Genomic DNA, 19,119 nt, shown 5'->3' on the forward strand with positions numbered 1-19,119 from the left:
TCTTTGGGGAGAGGGCTGTGCTAAAGGTAGCATAATATTCTACAGGGAGGCCATCAGTGCCTGGTGCCTTATTACGAGCTATTTCTGAGATTTCCACTTCCGCCCGCTGAAACGGATTCATGAGGGGGAGTGGGAGTCCTCATAAATAATAATGCAGGGCATCCGCAAAGGGGCATTCTACCACCACATAGAGGGAATGATAAAAGTCCATGAAGGCATCATTTATGTGGAGGACCTCGCCCCTGTCCAGTTGAATTGTCCCGGTTGGTGGCCTTGTATGGTCAGTATGGACCAACCACTCAAGCATTCTACAGCACAGTCATCATTCCCATGAAGATGAAGTCAGGCGAGTTGTTGAACATAATCAAGCCTCCCAATTCATACTACGAGTTCCCTGTGCTCCTTTTGCAACTATCGAGGTTGATCAGCTTTTTTGGCTTGTTGTGGCAGCTCAGTCTCTTATTGGCACATGTCCCGTTCTTGATCCAGGAGCTCGCTATGCAGCATCTGACGGTACCCCCCAAGCAGTAAGGATGCAGTGACCTTGCACAATAACTTTGTGTGCATCCCACTCATTCCCCCTACAGGATGTGGAGCCCACATTGAGGTCAAAGTACTGGGTAAGGTGCGTGGACAGGGCCTTGGAAGGGTGGATCCCAGATTGACTCAGTTTGGAGCTTACAGGTTGGTATGCGGTCGACCTCTTCCTCAACACATCACATCTGCAACAGGCAGTGGTCAGAAAGTATCCAAGCCAAGTATTCTGTACTGAGGATTAACACGCCTAGCGGTTCACTAAAAAAGAAGAGGTCCAGCTGAGTGTGGATGTTGTGCACCAGTGAGTAAAAAGAGAATTCACTGTCCACTGGATGCTGGAGGTGCCATGCATCAATCACTACTCTGCCATTCCCAAAAGTGTGGCGCTGTTCTGCAACAGGCCGCTCCCTAGAGTGGCAGGCAGAGTGGTCCCTATTAATGTCTGTTATGCAATTAAAATCCGTCCTCCAAATGGTAGGAGTGTATGGATTGTAGAAGAGAGGTTGAGTTAACAGGTTCAGTAAAGCAGAGTTACCAGTGTTAGGAGCATAAATTGCCAACAGCGCATGGGACATGCAATTCAAACGGCCCTCCACCACCATGCATGTTCCCTCTGGGTCTACTCTATGGGACTCCTGCAAAACAAAACCCCCGGAGCTATCCAAATAAGAACCACTTTGGAATTTTCCAAGGCCCTGGTGCCATAGTTCCGCCATGTCCATTTCACATGGAGTTTGACAGATCCATGTGCGTCTCCTGCAAGAAGGCTATATGCGTGTGATTTCTTTTAAGACAGGTATAAATACGGTACTGCTTGATAGAAGTGGCCATACCCTGCTTGTTATCTGTCAAAAAGGTGTATTGCAGAGTCAGAGCCCTCTCAGGTGTGCCCATGTAGAGTGAGTACTACCAGTAGGTGGGTGAAGGAATCATCTCACTTGTGTGGCAGCCCCTTGGGAATGGGTCCCCCTTTCCTCTCCTCACAGCATGTAAATGAGTGGCAACAGTGCCAATGACAGAGAGGAAAACTAGTGTGTGCAACTCCAGTAACATGCTAACATGACAAACAATGCTAAACCCTCAAGGCTGAGCAGTCCCTTAGCACGCAACCAATCAAATTCAACAAATGAATAGGAAATATATAACACTTGAATATATAACTCTAGTGGTGTCCAAAGCAGCCCTCCCCTGCCTCCCCCAAAAGGTCGTCCAGTCCACAGATATTGGCACGAGGCTTACCACTAAAGAGAGACATAGTTCTTCATAGCAGATCATCCGCCTATCAATTCTGGGCCACGGGCTCCTCGCCGGTGTACACAGCAGTCTCATTGGTGTCCAAATCAGTGTCTGAGACACAATCTGATTGCAGGACCACAAAGGGGTTGCAGCTCTGCTGTAGCACCTCCTCCACAGCTTCCACATGTTCTGTAGTCACCTGTTAATTTGTGGGCTGGTTAGGCGGCCTCCTGTATCATCTACAGTCCAATCTCAGTGTCAACCAATCCTCATTGGGCTGTTCCACTGCTGGCCACTCTGCCAGTCCCTTAGCGTTCAACCAGGTCAATGTACCCTCAGGAGGCGAGAAGTAGTATGTGAAATCCCCCTCAACCACCCTGAGTTTTGCAGAAAAAAGGAGTGCCTTTTTCAACCCTGAATTCCACAATTGTTGTTTAACAGTTGTCTAAGAGTTGTGGCAATGCTGTACCTCTGTAGTGAAATCTCCATATGCAATGACGGTACTTCCCTCAAATTACCAGGGACCTTTTGTCTGAAAGGGTTGCAGAATCAAGTCCGTCATTATAATTAAGCAGTTTCATAATGACAAGTCGCAGCCACCCCCCAAGCAGAGGAGGACACCACAGCTGGCAATGTGCATGCTCATTTAAAAATAATTTTGTCACTTTGCCATTCAGCACTGTAGACATTGACCAATGTTCAAGGAAGGGTTACCTGTCTGGGCTCTTCGAGCACTCTTGGAATCCCATTGCACCTTGAGCGCCCTTCTGCATCCTCTGCTTTCCATTGCAATGAGGTGATGTCTGTCTTCATTCCTTGTAGTTGGGTTTGCAGATCTTGCAGCGTGGGCAGATTGTGGTCAAGGTGGACTCTGTGTCATCCACTCTCTTCACCAACCTCAGATGATTCACCCCGAGCAGGCCCATATCCAGGGAGACAGCATCTATTTTAGATTCCAGGCTGGTTTTAGTGTCCAGGATGGCTTTTAAAATCTATTCAAACTGGCCAGAATGTTTCTTGAGGGTGGCTTCAAGGTTTTGCCACATGGCATCTTCCCTGGGCTGCTCTATGTCTTGGGGCAAGGGAACCCCATCAGCTAGGGAGGTATTCTTGGAAGCCCTTGGCTTCAACATTGCCCCAGGCCAGTTCGGAGCTCATGCGACCACAACACCAGTCCACCCGATAGACCCTCTTCTGACCGTGCCCAGGCCACCGATAGATCAGGCTCCAGTGTGCCGCTTAGATTGTCTATATTCCGTTATACAGAAGAGGCCCAATCCCCACTCCTGGCAAATGTGGCGGGGATATCTCAGCTCAAGTCCAGAACATCAGCCAGAACTGCAAAGCAAGCACAAGGCCCCCTCACTCCTGACCACCCAGGCATTTCCAGGGTGGCAGACAGGGCCAGCGGTAACAACAACACCGATGACATTGTCGAAAAGCAGCCAGGGAACTTTGGGATGCCCACGTCCTCCTGTACTCCCGGGAGGCCCCACACAGGGCAATCAGTCTCCTGGCGCCACATTGCAGCACCAGCCTGATCGGCTCTACTGCACACCCCAGTCAGCAAGATCTTACTGGCAGGTCTCACTGCACCCTGATGCAGGGAGCCCCTGTCTTCTCTCCAAGAAGGCGACCCCCTCAGCATGTCCCGCTAAAGCACCTGTAGTGTGCAACATGCTCTGAACTCACATCAGTCAGGTCCAGGACTGAAAAGAAACAAAATAACAAATTTGCTTCTCTTCTGTCTGACCCTGCCAGGCCCCTAACATGAGTGGGTGGGGCCCATGAAAGAGTGCGTCCTCAATAGAGTGTGATCGTGTAGAGGTTGTGTAGAGAGTAAGAGTAAGAGAGGGTTAGGTAAGAGGCAGTACAGAACTGACTGGAGCAGAGGTAGGGTTGACACCTTTCCCAGAAAAACATACCAGCTGTCTTTCTTTTCATTTTTTAAGATTCTGTAAAGGTCTGCACATTCTTAGGTAGAGCCTTGCATGAAATGATGTGTATTCATTTTACCATGTCATTTTTGTCTTTGTTTTCCAAGGTTATCAGTCAGGGGCCATTAGGGCTGCTGAAAACACATATTAAAGTGTTTTATTCTCTTATTAACTGTGAAAGATATGTATTAGTAAGGGGAAAAATACCATCCACGACTTTAAAAGCTAGTCATTGCAAGTGATTTCACAATGTTTCTATTAAGGGATCTGGATAGAACTGCAGAGTGCTTTTTTTCTCTTGCACATGCTTTGAATAAGGTGACCAGCAAAAGTTAAAAGCAGTATGCAATACATATAGTTTCAACATTAATTGACAAGTATATACCAATGAAAGCACAGCATTGACAAACAAAAGCGGTCAGCTTTACCTAAATATTTACTGTTGCTTGGTTATTTTTTTTTATTTTTACTAAACTAGTCAAATAAACAGATTGTTTATGTGTTACATAAAAAGATTCAGTTATTTCAATATTTAAATAACCATATTTAGTTGCTGGTCTGTAAAGAAGCGATAGCAACCTCTCTTGTCAGATGTATTTTTTTCTGCACCCGGGTTCTTGTTGTTTTGATTTTCCCATTATAGACAGGACTACAAGTACCAGAATGCAACGTATCAACTACACACACCTGAAATGGAAAAAATGTAAGGTCACTGCGTAACGTTTAATGGATGATTTATTGTACACATATGCAGCATGGAAGTTTTTTCTTTTATTGTTTCCACAAAGTATGTTTGTGTTTTCATACTGGTAGCTCTCATAACAGTAATGATAAGCAGCATTGCAATTTTTGTTTTCTTAGGTTTCCAAACTAAGGGGCATATTATCAAGGGGGTTTATCTCCGCTTTTTTGGCTTTAAAAGCCAAGAAAGCGGAGATAAAATTATCTCCTTATTACCTAGCTGTCGCTAACACCAGTTAGTGACAGCTAGTAGGAAATAGCAACCATTTTGGGCCCCACTTTGCATGTCAGTGATATTTATCACTAATGACATGCAATGTGGGCGTGCCAAGATGTTAGCGACTGGAAACAGCCGCTAACATCGCTATCTCCTATTACCAACTTTTGGAGATATTCGCGCTAAGCGCGAATATCTCCAAAAGCTAACACCTGCCCTGAGCAGTTCTTAGCCATGTTATCCAATGGGAGGTGGATAACATGGCTAAGAGCATTAGCTCGGTAATGCATGAATATCGCTGACTTTTCAGCGATATTCATGCATTGCGGCCGTTTTTTATCGCATTTGCGATAAACCTTGGTAATACCAAGGTTTATCTGCGATAAAAATCGCCGCAGCTCAGCGGTAAAATTTTGTCTCTAACCAAGCAATAGCGATAATTATCGCTTTTGCTTGGTAATATGCCTCTAAAATCCTTCTCTTGTTAATAACAAAGCAGTTTGTGATTTCAAAGCAGTGTCTATGGGCCTGTGAGGAAGGCCACCAAGCACATGATTTTTTTGGGCAGGTGATGATCATACCAGGCAGCCATGAGGGAGCTATTGCTGAAAGGGGAGTCATGATATTGTGAGAGGTCCGATTGTAGTCAATTTATATTGCTAGGTACAATTCCTGACACAGCTAGGATAAGCTACCCAAAAAGGGCTCTAGCATGTGCCTGAGAGAAAAGTTTGGGTCAAAGATAAAGTTTTCCCTAAGGTGTCACTCAGAGTATCACACGTGACACCCGAAAATGTCACACATTAGCCACTGCAATAAATGAAATGTCACATATAAACAAACTTAAAACTTGGCAGCCCTTTTCAACATAAATAAATGTAGGCCTGATGTCCCCTGCATATGTAATAAAAAAGGGAGGCGTTCTGTAGGGACATGTGATTTATTTTAATCCAAGCAGATGCATTGAAAAGGTAACAGAATATATTCCACTGAATGTGAACCCATCAACAAGTAATGTTTTACCCAAAATCTGTAGCTTATGCAGCACATGATAAGTTTTGTGGCAAATGCTGCAAACCCATAATAATGAGGAAATCGTCAAAGCGGCAAAATCGCACAATTTCATTGACCCTGTTTATTACCCAATAAATCAATTTCCTATAGTACCCATGGCTGCTTGGGCTACCACATACAACTGCATTATTTTGCAATGTTTAAAATACCACTAGTCAGACAATCAGTAGTGTCCCCAGAAGTGAATGTTAGGGTGGGGCAACTTAAATCACAGGTAAACTGGTGCTACAATTGAACATTAAGAATAATTGCATTAAATTGAAAGGGGGGGAATGGCTTCAGTGCCTGAGAAGATGGCCGCCGCTCTCTGAGGCTCCGTGATGGTGCAGTGAAAGGAGGCGATTTTCAGACATTGCCGCTTGCTGTTTCGCTGCCACAATGACAGTGAGTTGAAATGAAGCTGTCCTGGCTCCATTGCAGCGCTTCAGTTTATGAGGGGTGAGCGTTTTGGTTTCCCTTTTTACGCTGACTTTGTTTCAGTCAGCTCAGCTTGCAGCCGCCATTTTGAATACAGTTTGAGTGCATTTATCAATGAATTTTTCGTTTTAAACCTGGCGGGTGCACTTATACTAGAAAATGTACGCTCCCCTTATTTAATAGCTGGCTACTGCTCCTCCTTAGCCGTTTTCTTCATTTTTGGCTGATTTTGAAATCTTTGCTGCATTGACTATGTTTCTGGAGTCCTACAAATATTAACTTTACCTCAAGTGTATATCCTCATGTGTTTTACCATAAAGGTGATGAGTTCTACTAGCAATATTGGACTTTATGAGCTTTTTATTGAGAAGGAGTGCCCTTATTTTTCAGTCTGATATTCCCATGCATGGCAAATTTGGGATGTTATACTGTGAACATTTTATGACATTGCTCCATCTATTTAAATGGGACCCTTTTCTTTGAATACTGTTTTTTGCCCAACGCTTGTGTATTATATGAAGCTGGTCCGCCTAATTTGATGTCTTGGGACTTTCGCTGTTTTGTTGAACTTTTATCTAAAAGTTACTTTTTCCGTTTTGGTATCATTCAACTCTTTTCCAAGCAGCTCAACATTTTTTACGAGGATATTGGCATTAAGGGTGTACAGTTTTTATGGCGAAGGCACAAGTTACCCGTGGTGGACCTCTTCCCTCGATCAATCAATCAATCAATCAATCAACTTCTTTGGTTGACTATAATCCTTTCAATATTCCACAAGATAACATGGAAGAGATTGATTCCAACTCCATTTCTTCTGCCATTAGTGGTGCTACTCCTGTTACTATGCAAGTTGCACCTAAACCAGTCTCTAAACTACCTTCTGCATCATCATCGGCAACAGGGAAACGAGTCAAGAAATATCCCCCTTCTCCTTCCCGCTCTCCAACATCTATATCTATGGGACTCCTTCTGGATGAAATTCGGGCTCTCAAGCCTTATATGACAGAAACACATGCTTGTCTCCAAAGTATCAAAGATAATTGGTCCCATACCAATCAAAAAGTTATTAATTTGGAGAATAGAATAGATTCTGTTCAAGTGATTGTCAATCAAGTACCTTCCATGCATCAGGAAATCTCACATCTTAAACAACAAGTGGAAAACTTGGAAAATAGAAACAGGCGTAACAATTTATGCATGTATGGCCTTGTGGAAGGTCTTGAGGGCTCTGAACCTCTTGTCTACTTTCAGTCCTTTCTTCCAAGGCTTATAAACATTTCAGACTCTCCATCTTTGAATATCCAAAGATGACATGTCTGAGTCGTGTTCCACAAAACGCTTCATAATCATCTAAACCAAGAGGCATTTTTTTGTACTTTGTGGAATACACTAATTTACTTAGGGTGTTAAAGGCAGCCAAACTTAAAGGTAAAATTTGGTGGCAAGGCTCTAACATGTTTTTTGCTCAGGATTATGTAAAAGTGACAGCAGATCGTCAAAAGCAGTTTCTAGATATGAGACCTGCACTTCGTAATTTGAATGCCACATATGGTTTCTTTCACTCTTGCCTCTTTAAGGTGACTTATAAGGACAAAACTACTAACTATGAAGTTCCTGCTCTACTACAGTGCTTTTTGGATACCTGTAGGAAAGAAGATATGGACATTCCTCGCTCCTCGTTGACTTGAATGTTGTTGTGTTAATATTGTTTTCCATTTTTCTCTCCTACTTTCATATCTTTCTAGTCTACTGGTTTGTGGATGATGTAACATGTTGTTTTATTTGTTCCTTTTCCTTGGATCTGATTGTTCCATTTTAATCTGTTGTCATTTGTTTCCCTCTAGCTGTTATCTGTTTCAGATTATATAGTTGTTATAATACACTCTTTTTCTTTTTGTCACTAGGTAAAATTTCCATGGTCCCCTGATCTTGTGACCGTTCTCCATTCTGGTTGTCCACCTCCTTTCCCCGTCCTCGGCTTGGAGTTTTTTTGAGTGTCTGTTCCGTCTTCCTTATGTTGCTCCACCACCCCATTTCTTATTGTATGTTGGTGATATGTCCTTTTATTTTCTCTTCATTTTTTCTTCTTCCTATCCTCTTTTGGCCATCCTTTTTGACTATATATACATCTCCTGATTCTTTTTCCTACTGTTATGTTCTTCCTTTCTCCTTACTTCTCTATCTTTTGTTTTCATCTCTTTTCACACTATTTCTACACTCTCCCTCTCATCCAATCTTTTCCCACCATTATTTGCTGGTCTTCTCCTTCTCTTCTCATCATTACTCATTTTTTGTTTCACTATGATATTCCTTCCTACTTTGTATCTCTCCTCTGCATAGTACTTTTCTTCTTGATTTCTTCTTATTGGACACATATTTATGATGTGTTATAATATTTCACTATTTGCATTTCATATTAAATTTTATTCAAAGTTGTTGCTTGTATAAATGTCGTTAAAAGTTATACATGTAATGTTAAAGGCTTGTGATCCCCCATCAAACGTCACCGGGTGTGATCCCATATTGATGGATTAAAAGGTGATATCGTGATCATGTAACAAGCAAAGAAATTTCCAAGCTTCAACGTCATTGGCTGGGTCATGTTTATGCATCACCGGGTTCAGGCAAACTGAATGGTGTGGCTATACTTTTCCATAAGCGTCTAGATATTCAACTTTTGCATCAAGATGCTTATTCTGAAGGCAGATGGGTTTCAGTTTTGCTACTTGTTAATAAAATTCCTCTAACTATTTTTAATGTAGATGCACCCACCACACCAGATAAACTCTTCTGGCCTCAGATTGTATCTAAATTGATGTTATGTACTGATGATTATTTACTATTGGGAGAAGATTGGCATATGGTTACAGACCGCTTCCTAGATAAATGCTCCAAGTCTAAATTTAACCCCTCTTCCATGCACACTCAATTTACATCTACTATATCTCAAAGATCCCTTAGTTGATTCTTTGAGGCTATATCACCCCACTCTCCAAGAATACTTTCGTTCATTTCTCACAATCTCGTATAGATTATCTATTTATCTCCAACGCCCTTACTCAACATATTTCTCACTCCGACATAGGATCTACATTAATTTCAGATCAAGCCCCTACAACCTTAGTTTTAGATGTATAACCTTAGTTTTAGATTTACTTCCTCCCATTAAAGGAACTAGGAGATGGAGATTTAATAATGCCCTACTATTCGATCCTAACTTTACTCCTGCTTTTCAGAAATTCGAAGACACTTTTTTCTAGAAAATGAATCTCCTCTTACCTCTCCCCCTCTCATCTGGGACACATTCAAAGCTGCTTCTAGAGATTTCATTATTTTATTTGTAGCGGAAAAGAGGAAAGCATCCACCCAAATCATGAATTTGCTTACTTCACGTATTAAAAAACTAGAGCACTCTTATTACTCCACAAAAGCCCCCTCTGACTTGACTGACCTTATCAAAGTTGGGTTTACCTTTAACAAACTCTCGACTGAATCTGCCAATTTATACTTACTTAAATCTAGTGCTAAATATTATAGTGCACAAAATAAAGCTGGAAACCTTCTTGCCAAGTATCTCAAAACCAAAAAAGAGCACAACAAAATTGAATCTATTTCAACTTAATCCAACACTACAATCCACAAAAACAAAGATATTCTTTTAGAATTTTCCAATTTGTATCTACAGATTTATACCTCTGAATCTCCTTCTCAGCAGGCTGATATTGCTCGTTATCTATCCTCTATTCCTCCACCTTCATCCCTTAATCTAGATTTCCCTCTTTGGAGGAAGATATTCAAACTACTGATATTCTTACTGCTATTCAAGCTATTAACCCCTTGCATGCTCATGACGAGCTCAGCTAGTCATGAGCCACGGTGCTCCAGTGCACATGACGAGCTGAGCTTGTCATGGCCTTTAGAACCCTCACATGCTGGGCTAATTCCCCTGCTGTGGGAGCATTCTAAATAAACGGGTGTGGTCATGCCGAGCTCAGCTCGTCATGAGCACACGAGCACTGTGCTGCATGACGAGCTGAGCTCGTCATGAGCACCTGGGTGCTGCGCGCGCCCCCTCTCCCCCCAGCACAGCGGGGGAATGTGCCCAGCAGGGAAGGGGTTAAGAAAGGAAAAGCTCATGGCCCAGATAGGTTTACCATTGAATTCTATTTGCACTTCTTCCCTTTCCTTCTTCCCAAATTACATCAGTTATTCACATATTTCATTTCTCTTCAAAAATCGGAAGGATCTATTCAAGAAGCGCTGATTTGCCTACTCCCAAAAGAAAACAAAGATCACACACTCTGTAAGAATTACAGATCCATTTCTTTAAGTCATTTGGACTACAACATTTTTGCAAAAATCCTTACCCTTTGTTTAGATTCTTTTTTGCCTCAGTTGATTGGAAAGGAACAATGTGGTTTCTTTAATGGACGCTGTTTATCGGATAATACTAGATTGTTTTTCAACGTTTTAAGTTACATTTAAATCATATAAAAATCTTTAGCAGCAATCTCATTAGATGCTGAAAAAGCCTGTGATAGGGTTAGTTGGTCCTTTATTTTTTTACCTTTGCTTGCTTTGGTTTTGGCCCTAAAGTCATTAATTATGTCTCTTTACTTTATTCCTCTCCCTGATCCTTTATTTCAGCTATTGGACTTGTATCCCTTTCTTTCCCCCTTCTTCGAGGAGTTCGACAGGATGTCCTTTATCCCCACTTATATTTATCCTTTCCCTAGAGCCTTGCTTAAGAAGAATTCTGTCGAACACGAACATTACTGTTTTTTCTTATGGAGTTGATCAGTTAAAAATCTCAGCAAATGCAGATGATATTTTATTATTCATTTCAAGTCCACAATGGACTTTGAAGTCCAAATGGACTTACCAACTTTTTCAAGATGGCATTTGTATACCATTTTCGGTATTGCAATCTCACTTTTCTCTTCCCTCTTCATTTCATTCCAAATATTTATCTTTAATGGCAGTTGCTCAGGCCTCCTATCATTATTTTTCCACCTCTCATACTCCAACTCCCTTAACTCCTTTACCACATCATTTTTAAGTAATTCTAATTCGGCTTCCCACATATATAAAAAATGTATGGATATCCCGGTTTCTCGTAATAAATCCGACATTGAGTGTAGTTGGAAATCTGATTTGGATGCATCTTTCCCTATTCCACTATGGAAAAAAATCTGGACTAAAGTGAGGAGATCTTCTAGAGCAGCTAATACTACTCAAACTGTATTCTTTATTTACAATAGACTCCTCATCACTCCAGCTAAACTAAATAAGATTGGCCCTAACATGTCCTCTTCCTGTTGGTCATATAATGCTCCATCAGCGGATCTCAAACATATGCTTTTTGACTGTCTTTTTCACATATTTTTCTAGGTAGTGTCTCTGACGTTTGGTCTCCTTCTTTTCATATTAATGACTTGTTTATAGCTGTTGCATTTCAGAAAATCACTAAATCATGGAAAGTATCTTTTTAAGCATGGTGGTATGGTGTTTGCTATAATCATAGATTAGATAAAGACTATGTACACCCAATCTTGCTTGCCATTAAAAGAGAGGCTCTGTGGTTGCCAGTTACTGAACTCTTAAATACTTCAGCTAACAAACTACCATCGCATAACCCCTGCACTGAAGAAATACCCAAACCTTCTTGAATCTACATTTATTGCTGTTTTACTTAAAAATGTTCTTGTGGTCATAGAATATTTCAATGTGTGTAGGAATTTTTATTCATAATTGTTGCTTTTTTGGTATATCAAGCATAAAGTGGATGTTCCTCATTTTCCCTCTTATTTTCTACCTTTTTTCTCCCTCTGTTTTTTCTTTCTTTTCATCTTTCACATTTCCCTTCCTATTTTTTACACTGATATTCTATGCACATGTGTAAATCTTTGTTTACTGCATTTTATCTTATGTTTATACCAAATAAACTTCATTTCAACTTAAAAAAATGGAAAGGGGACCTGCCAGTCTCATAGAATGGGGGCTATGCAAAATTATAGTAGATTAACTCACTATGCCAAAGTATACATATTTAATATTCACCTTTTTCTTTACCTTATATTTATTATTCACCTTCTGTTAACTACATTGAATTTGCATTCTCATAGCTTTACAAACCTACTCCCTTATGTAAGCATCACTGAGGAAACCTTTACTCAGCCCCTAAAATTAACACTACTCAGGGCCGATTCACAAAGGTAACTTAGGTGTATTGAAGTTACGAGTACAGAGTCTCCGAACTTAGGACAGAGTCTCCGCACTTGGGGCGGAATCCCCGCACTACAATGTGTAGTGCTGATATTTCACTCCGAGTGCGGGGACTCCGTCTGTGAGTAGAGACAACGCGCTCATAACTTTAATACATATAAGTTACCATTGTAAATCGGGTCCAATATTTTTAATGTGCATGTCAGGACAAATGCTTTTTCTTTAACACTGAACGTACCATGAAAACGCCTGCTGATGTCATGTCCATGCAAGAAAAACCAAAGGAAATGATGGACAGAGCGTTGACAATACAAGCACTGACCCCCAGTCAACTGATCTGGGTTTAATCCATCACCATTCTTTAGCCCACTCTGCCACCCCAGTTCAGACATGGCCATATGCAAATCAGTCTGACACTGTGCCTCATTGGAACAGTCCAGCCCGAACTGCCAAGCCATGCCTTCCCTGGACCGGAAACAAGCTACCGAGGTAAAAACGGTTTCTGGCATTTCAGCCTTCTTCAGCCTGGCTTGCTTGAATCCAGTGGCAAAGTGAGCAAGGGACTCACGTCTGAGCATACCCTGCCAACTTAGGGCGAACAAAGAAAAACCAAAGGAAATGATGGACGGAGCGTTGACAATACAAGCACTCACCCCCAGTCAACTGATCTGGGTTTAATCCATCACCATTCTTTAGCCCACTCTGCCACCCCAGTTCAGACATGGCGTATGCAAATCAGTCTGACCCTGTGCCTCATGGGAACAGTCCAGCCCGAACTGCCAAGCCATGCCTTCCCTGGACCGGAAACAAGCTACCGAGTGTCTATGCAAGAGGCAAAGATGAAGTACTTCTATTGGGTGATTGTTGACTGTGAGGGAATGTGTATTGTGAGGGGCTCACTCCTTGCACGGGATCCCCTTGGTTTTGTTATGTCACTGGGTGGCATAGGGCGGAGGTGCAACAGCACTGCGGTGGGACTAGTCATGCCTAGGCACCAAGTATGAGTCAGAATTACGAATAGGTGAGGGCCAGAGCTCAAGCTGAAACACCCACCCCAAAAAGAATATAAAAAGTGAAAGAGGCATAAGACTGATGCAATCAGACGTTTCTCAATGGCTACCAACCCATATCAAAAATGCAAAAATACAGGCGTACAGAATCGACTCAGAAAAAAAAAGGAAATCATTTCTAGGCAGATTGTAGCTCTGTTGAAGTCAAGTCAGCCTGAATGGGCTCTCCTGAACTCAACGTCAGATGTGTCCGTAAGGGAGGGAAATGGAATCATGTGTAAGGATGGAAGTTCCCAAAATCATGAGCAGCTGGTGCGCCCCTGTTGTTAAATCCCTGGAACCACAATTGGTCTTCCCACATGTGGATGTACAGGGATAATGGGGCAGCAACCCATATCCCCCTTAGGATGACCACTCACCAGTGGCAGCTGATTACTACATTTTAGGGTGTCTGCGAACTGGACTCCGTGTGACAAACACACAAGATGATTCCTTCATCCTGTCATGACCTAGTGACAACCTTTAATCAAGTGCCTCTGTTATCTCATTGTCCTGAAGAGGATTTGACATTTCTAAAATGTTTTAATGGTTGTCAACACCAGTACACACAAATTATTGCTGGCTTACCTAAAATACATTGCCAAATAATGTATTCACATATGTGGGCATTTATAAACAAATATTGAAAGTTGTTGCCTGTCTATAAAATCTTTATCCTTTCACTTCAATGCATTTTTTCACCATGGACACAGTGCACATCCATTGATTTGTCTGCTTATTGTCTTGTCGTTGTATGTGACTGTTAGATCTGGGGGTCTATAGTTGGCAGAGGTAGGTACAAATGTCCAAATAGCGACCCTTGCTTCTAGTCAGGGTAAGGGGGATACACTCTTTAGATAACCCCTGCTCACCCCCTTGGTAGCTTGGCATGAGCAGACAGGCTTATCAAAGGCCATGTGTAAAGTATTTGTACCAACACTCACAGTAACACAGTGAAAACACCACAAATGGACTCCATACCAGTTTAGAAAAAGAGAGTATCTTTATCTAAACTACACAAGACCAAATAACAAAACTCTAACATACACAGTTCAAGAATATGACTTTCAAAGAGTTCAAGGGTAGCGTCAAAATAATCTACAGTTGCATCACATTTAGCCCAAAGTACCTGTAGATGAGACAAAAGTTCCAAATGGAAGCTGCAGCATTTAAAAACAAGCGATGCGTTGCGCATGAGACCCTGGGGAGGCGATGCGACAGCCCCGCTGGACGCAGTGGGCGTGTTGCGACGAATCTGGTGTGTATGGGGAGGGATACGATACCTTGTATGGATTCCGGTGCGCAGGCTTAGTAGGAAGCGTCTCGCACAGGCACGATGCGACGATCTTTGGGACGGCGACGATATCTGGTGCGGCGTTGATGCGCCACCCAGCTTTGATCTTCTCCTCTCGCGGCCCCACGATGTGATGGCTCTGCGACGAGGTTCGCAGTGACGTGATGCGGTCCACAAGCAAGCAGTGCGATGATCTTGCCCAGCGACAACAGACTCTGCGACGATACTTGCAGCGACAGCAATCTTCTCGTACCGGAGCGATACGCTCAGCAAGCGAACAATGCGTTGGTTCTTGCAGCGGCAACAGGCACTGCGACAATCTTTGCGGCAACAGGAATTTTCACGCACTGTCGACGATGTGCTCTGCAAGCGAGCGATGCGTGAAAATTGCAGATTTTCTTCTTGTCCAGCTCCCCAAACAGCAGGCACAACTTCCAGAGGCCCCACAATTGGATCAAGCACATTAGGAAGGGCAGACCTCATACAGCAGAGTTCAGGAGGAAGCTGGGGGTGAAGTCCTTTTGTTCCTGGGATTTCTTAACAGGAGGCCAGCTCTCCTCAGGCCCTTGGAGATCTATTCAAGCAAGGGGACACAGCAACAGCAAAGTCCTTCCAATCTCCTTGTCAGCCCACAAACACACAGCAGGACAGTCCTTCCTCTTCAGTAATCCTGCTTTTTCCTTGGCAGAGGTTCCTTCTTGATTCCAGGATGATCTAAATTTCTGTAGTCTGGGTAGCCCTTTTTATACCACTTTTCTCTTTGTTCTCTGAGGGCAGAGGGGCCTTGGCTTAGTCAGAACCGGTTCTGGTCAGTCCTGGATCACTTTGTTTACTTGACTTCTTCTTTCCTTTGAGAGAGAGGGAAAGGGTCGTCAGCCCCCCAGTAGGAGGTGGAGCCAGCATTGTGGAAGGCAGGCACAGCCCTATTCAGGCCCACATGCTATCCCCTCCCTCCACTCTAGATGTATATGGAGCTATTCAGCCCAGGGATGACTCACTCAGCCTGTGGGAATCACCAAAGTCCTCCCGCCTCCCAGCTGTTCAGCCCTCCCCGACCCCTACTTAGTGGCGGCCACTGCAGGGACAGGCGCGCAAGACCACTGACTTATTGTCCGTGAAATGGCTCTCCCTCCCTCGCAGCTCCACCATTAAGTGAGGCCTTCCCCCGAGCTCCTGCACTCTCGCGTGTTGGTGTTCGAGCCCTCCTCCACCTGCAGGTTTCACCTGCGCCTCATCCCTGGTGGTCCAGTGGACCGAAGTCTCCATTCTCTTGCTCCGCTTTTTCTCTCTTTTTTTACTTGTTTTTTCCCTCACTTCTATCTCCCCCTTCACTCTCCTGCTGGATCTTAACCTCCATTGTCTGTGGTTTTCCCCTCCTTTCCAGCTCCCCCTTCACTCTCCTGTGTCTTTCCTCCGTTTTTCACTTGTTTTTTACCCTCATCTCAATCTCCCTCTTTCTTGCACTTTTGCTGCCTTATTTTCACTTTTCTCTCTCTTTTTCAGCCAGTTTTTCCCTGCCGCTGCTGCCCCCATGGCCCCTCCCCCCAGCACGACCAGTGTGACCGGCTCAATCCAGCTCCCCTCACCACTTCCGCCTCCCAGCTGTCCATCCGTCCCCGACCCCTACTTAATGGTGGCCACTGCGGGGATAGGCGAGCAAGACAACTGACTCATTGTCAGTCAAATTGCTCTCCCTCCCTCGCAGCTCCACCATTAAGTGAGGCCTTCCCCGAGCCCCTCCACTTTCGAGTGTTGGTGCTCGAGGGCTTCCTCCACCATCAGGTTTCGCCTGTGCCTTATCCCTGGTGGTCCAGTGGACCTCTGTCTCCATTCTCTTGCTCTGCTTTTTCTCTGATTTTTCTCACTTTTTTTACTTGTTATTTCCCTCACTTCTATCTTCCCCTTCACTCTCCTTATGGGTCTTAACCTCCATTTTCTATAATTTTCCCCTCATGTCAAGCTCCCCCTTCACTCTCCTGTGTCTTTCCTCCATTTTTCACTCATTTTTTACCCTCATCTGGATCGCCCCTTTCACTCTCCTGTGTCCTTAGTGTCTTTCCTCCACTCTTTCTTGTACTTTTGCTGCCTTATTTGCACTTTTCTCTCTCTTTTTGCCTTTTTCCTTTTGCCTTTCTAAGCCTGTTTTTCCCCACCGCAGCTGCCCCCGCAGCCTCTCCCCCCAGCACGACCAGTGCGACCAGCCCAATCCAGCTCCGGCTTCCCGGCTGTCCAACCCTCCCCGACCCCTACTTAATGGCAGCTACTGCAGGGACAGGTGAGCAAGTCCACTGTCTTATTGTCAGTGAAATTGCTCTCCCTCCCTCGCAGCTCCACCATTAAGTGTGGCCTTCCCCCCGAGCCCCTGCACTCTTGAGTGTTGGTGTTCGAGGCCCTCCTCCACCCGCAGGTTTCAGCTGCGCCTCATCCCTGGTGGTCCAGTGGACTTCTGTCTCCATTCTCTTGCTCTGCTTTTTCTCTCCTTTTTTACTCGTTTTTTTTCCCTCACTTCTATCTCCCCCTTCAATCTGCTTCTGGGTCTTAACCTCCATTGTCTGTTGTTTTCCCCTCATTTCAAGTTCCCACTTCACTCTCCTGTGTCTTTCCTCCGTTTTTCACTCTTTTTTTACCCTCATCTCAATCTCCCCCTTTCACTCTCCTGTGTCCTCTGTGTCTTTCCTCCAATCTTTCTTGCACTTTTGCTGCCTTATTTGCACTTTTCTCTCTATTTTTGCCTTTTTTAGCCCGTTTTTCCCCACCACCGCTGCCCCCGCGGCCCCTCCCCCCACCACCAGTGTGAACAGCCCAATCCAGCTCCCCTCCCCGCTCCCGCCTCCCAGCTGTCCAGCCCTCCATGACCCATACTTAATGGCGACCACTGCGGGGACAGGCGAGCAAGACCACTGACTAATTGTCCGTGAAATTGCTCTCCTTCCCTCGCAGCTCCACCATTAAGTGAGGCCTTCCCCCGAACTCCTGCACTCTCGAGTGTTGGTGTTCGAGGCCCTACTCCTCCTGCAGGTTTCACCTGCGCCTCATCCCTGGTGGTCCAGTGGACCTCTGTCTCCATTGTCTTGCTCTGCTTTTTCTCTCCTTTTTTACTTGTTTTTCCCCTCACTTCGATCTCCCCCCTTCACTCTCCTTCTGGGTCTTAACCTCCATTGTCTGTCGTTTTCCCCTCATTTCAAGCTCGCCCTTCTCTCTCCTGTGTCTTTCCTCCATTTTTCACTAATTTTTTACCCTCATCTCAATCTCCCCTTCTCACTCTGCTGTGTCCTCTGTGTCTTTCCTCCACTCTTTCTTGCACTTTTGCTGCTTTATTTGCATTTTTCTCTCTCTTTCATGCCTTTTTCCTATTGCCTTTTTTAGCCTGTTTTTCCCCGCCGCTGCTGCCCTCGCGGCTCCTCCCCCCAGTACGAACAGGGCGACCGGCCAAATCCAGCTCCCATCCCCGCTCCTGCCTCCCAGCAGTCCAGCCCTCCCCAACACCTACTTAATGGTGGACACTGCGGGGATAGGCGAGCAAGATCACTGACTCATTGTCAGTGAAATTGCTCTCCCTCCCTCGCAGCTCCACCATTAAGTGAGGCCTTCCCCGAGCTTTCCACTCTCGAGTGTTGGTGCTCGAGGGCTTCCTCCACCATCAGGTTTCACCTGTGCCTTATCCCTGGTGGTCCAGTGAACCTCTGTCTCCATTCTCTTGCTATGCTTTTTCTCTGATTTTTCTCACCTTTTTTACTTGTTATTTCCCTCACTTCTATCTTCCCCTTCACTCTCCTTATGGGTCTTAACCTCCATTTTCTATAATTTTCCCCTCATGTCAAGCTCCCCCTTCACTCTCCTGTGTCTTTCCTCCATTTTTCACTCATTTTTTACCCTCATCTGGATCGCCCCTTTCACTCTCCTGTGTCCTTAGTGTCTTTCCTCCACTCTTTCTTGTACTTTTGCTGCCTTATTTGCACTTTTCTCTCTCTTTTTGCCTTTTTCCTTTTGCCTTTCTAAGCCTGTTTTTCCCCACCGCAGCTGCCCCCGCAGCCTCTCCCCCCAGCACGACCAGTGCGACCAGCCCAATCCAGCTCCCCTCCCCGCTCCGGCTTCCCGGCTGTCCAACCCTCCCCGACCACTACTTAATGGCAGCTACTGCAGGGACAGGTGAGCAAGACCACTGTCTTATTGTCAGTGAAATTGCTCTCCCTCCCTCGCAGCTCCACCATTAAGTGTGGCCTTCCCCCCGAGCCCCTGCACTCTTGAGTGTTGGTGTTCGAGGCCCTCCTCCACCCGCAGGTTTCAGCTGCGCCTCATCCCTGGTGGTCCAGTGGACATCTGTCTCCATTCTCTTGCTCTGCTTTTTCTCTCCTTTTTTACTCGTTTTTTTCCCTCACTTCTATCTCCCCC

This window comes from Lissotriton helveticus, chromosome 1_1, assembly GCF_964261635.1.
Source record: "Lissotriton helveticus chromosome 1_1, aLisHel1.1, whole genome shotgun sequence".
Taxonomy (NCBI): domain Eukaryota; kingdom Metazoa; phylum Chordata; class Amphibia; order Caudata; family Salamandridae; genus Lissotriton; species Lissotriton helveticus.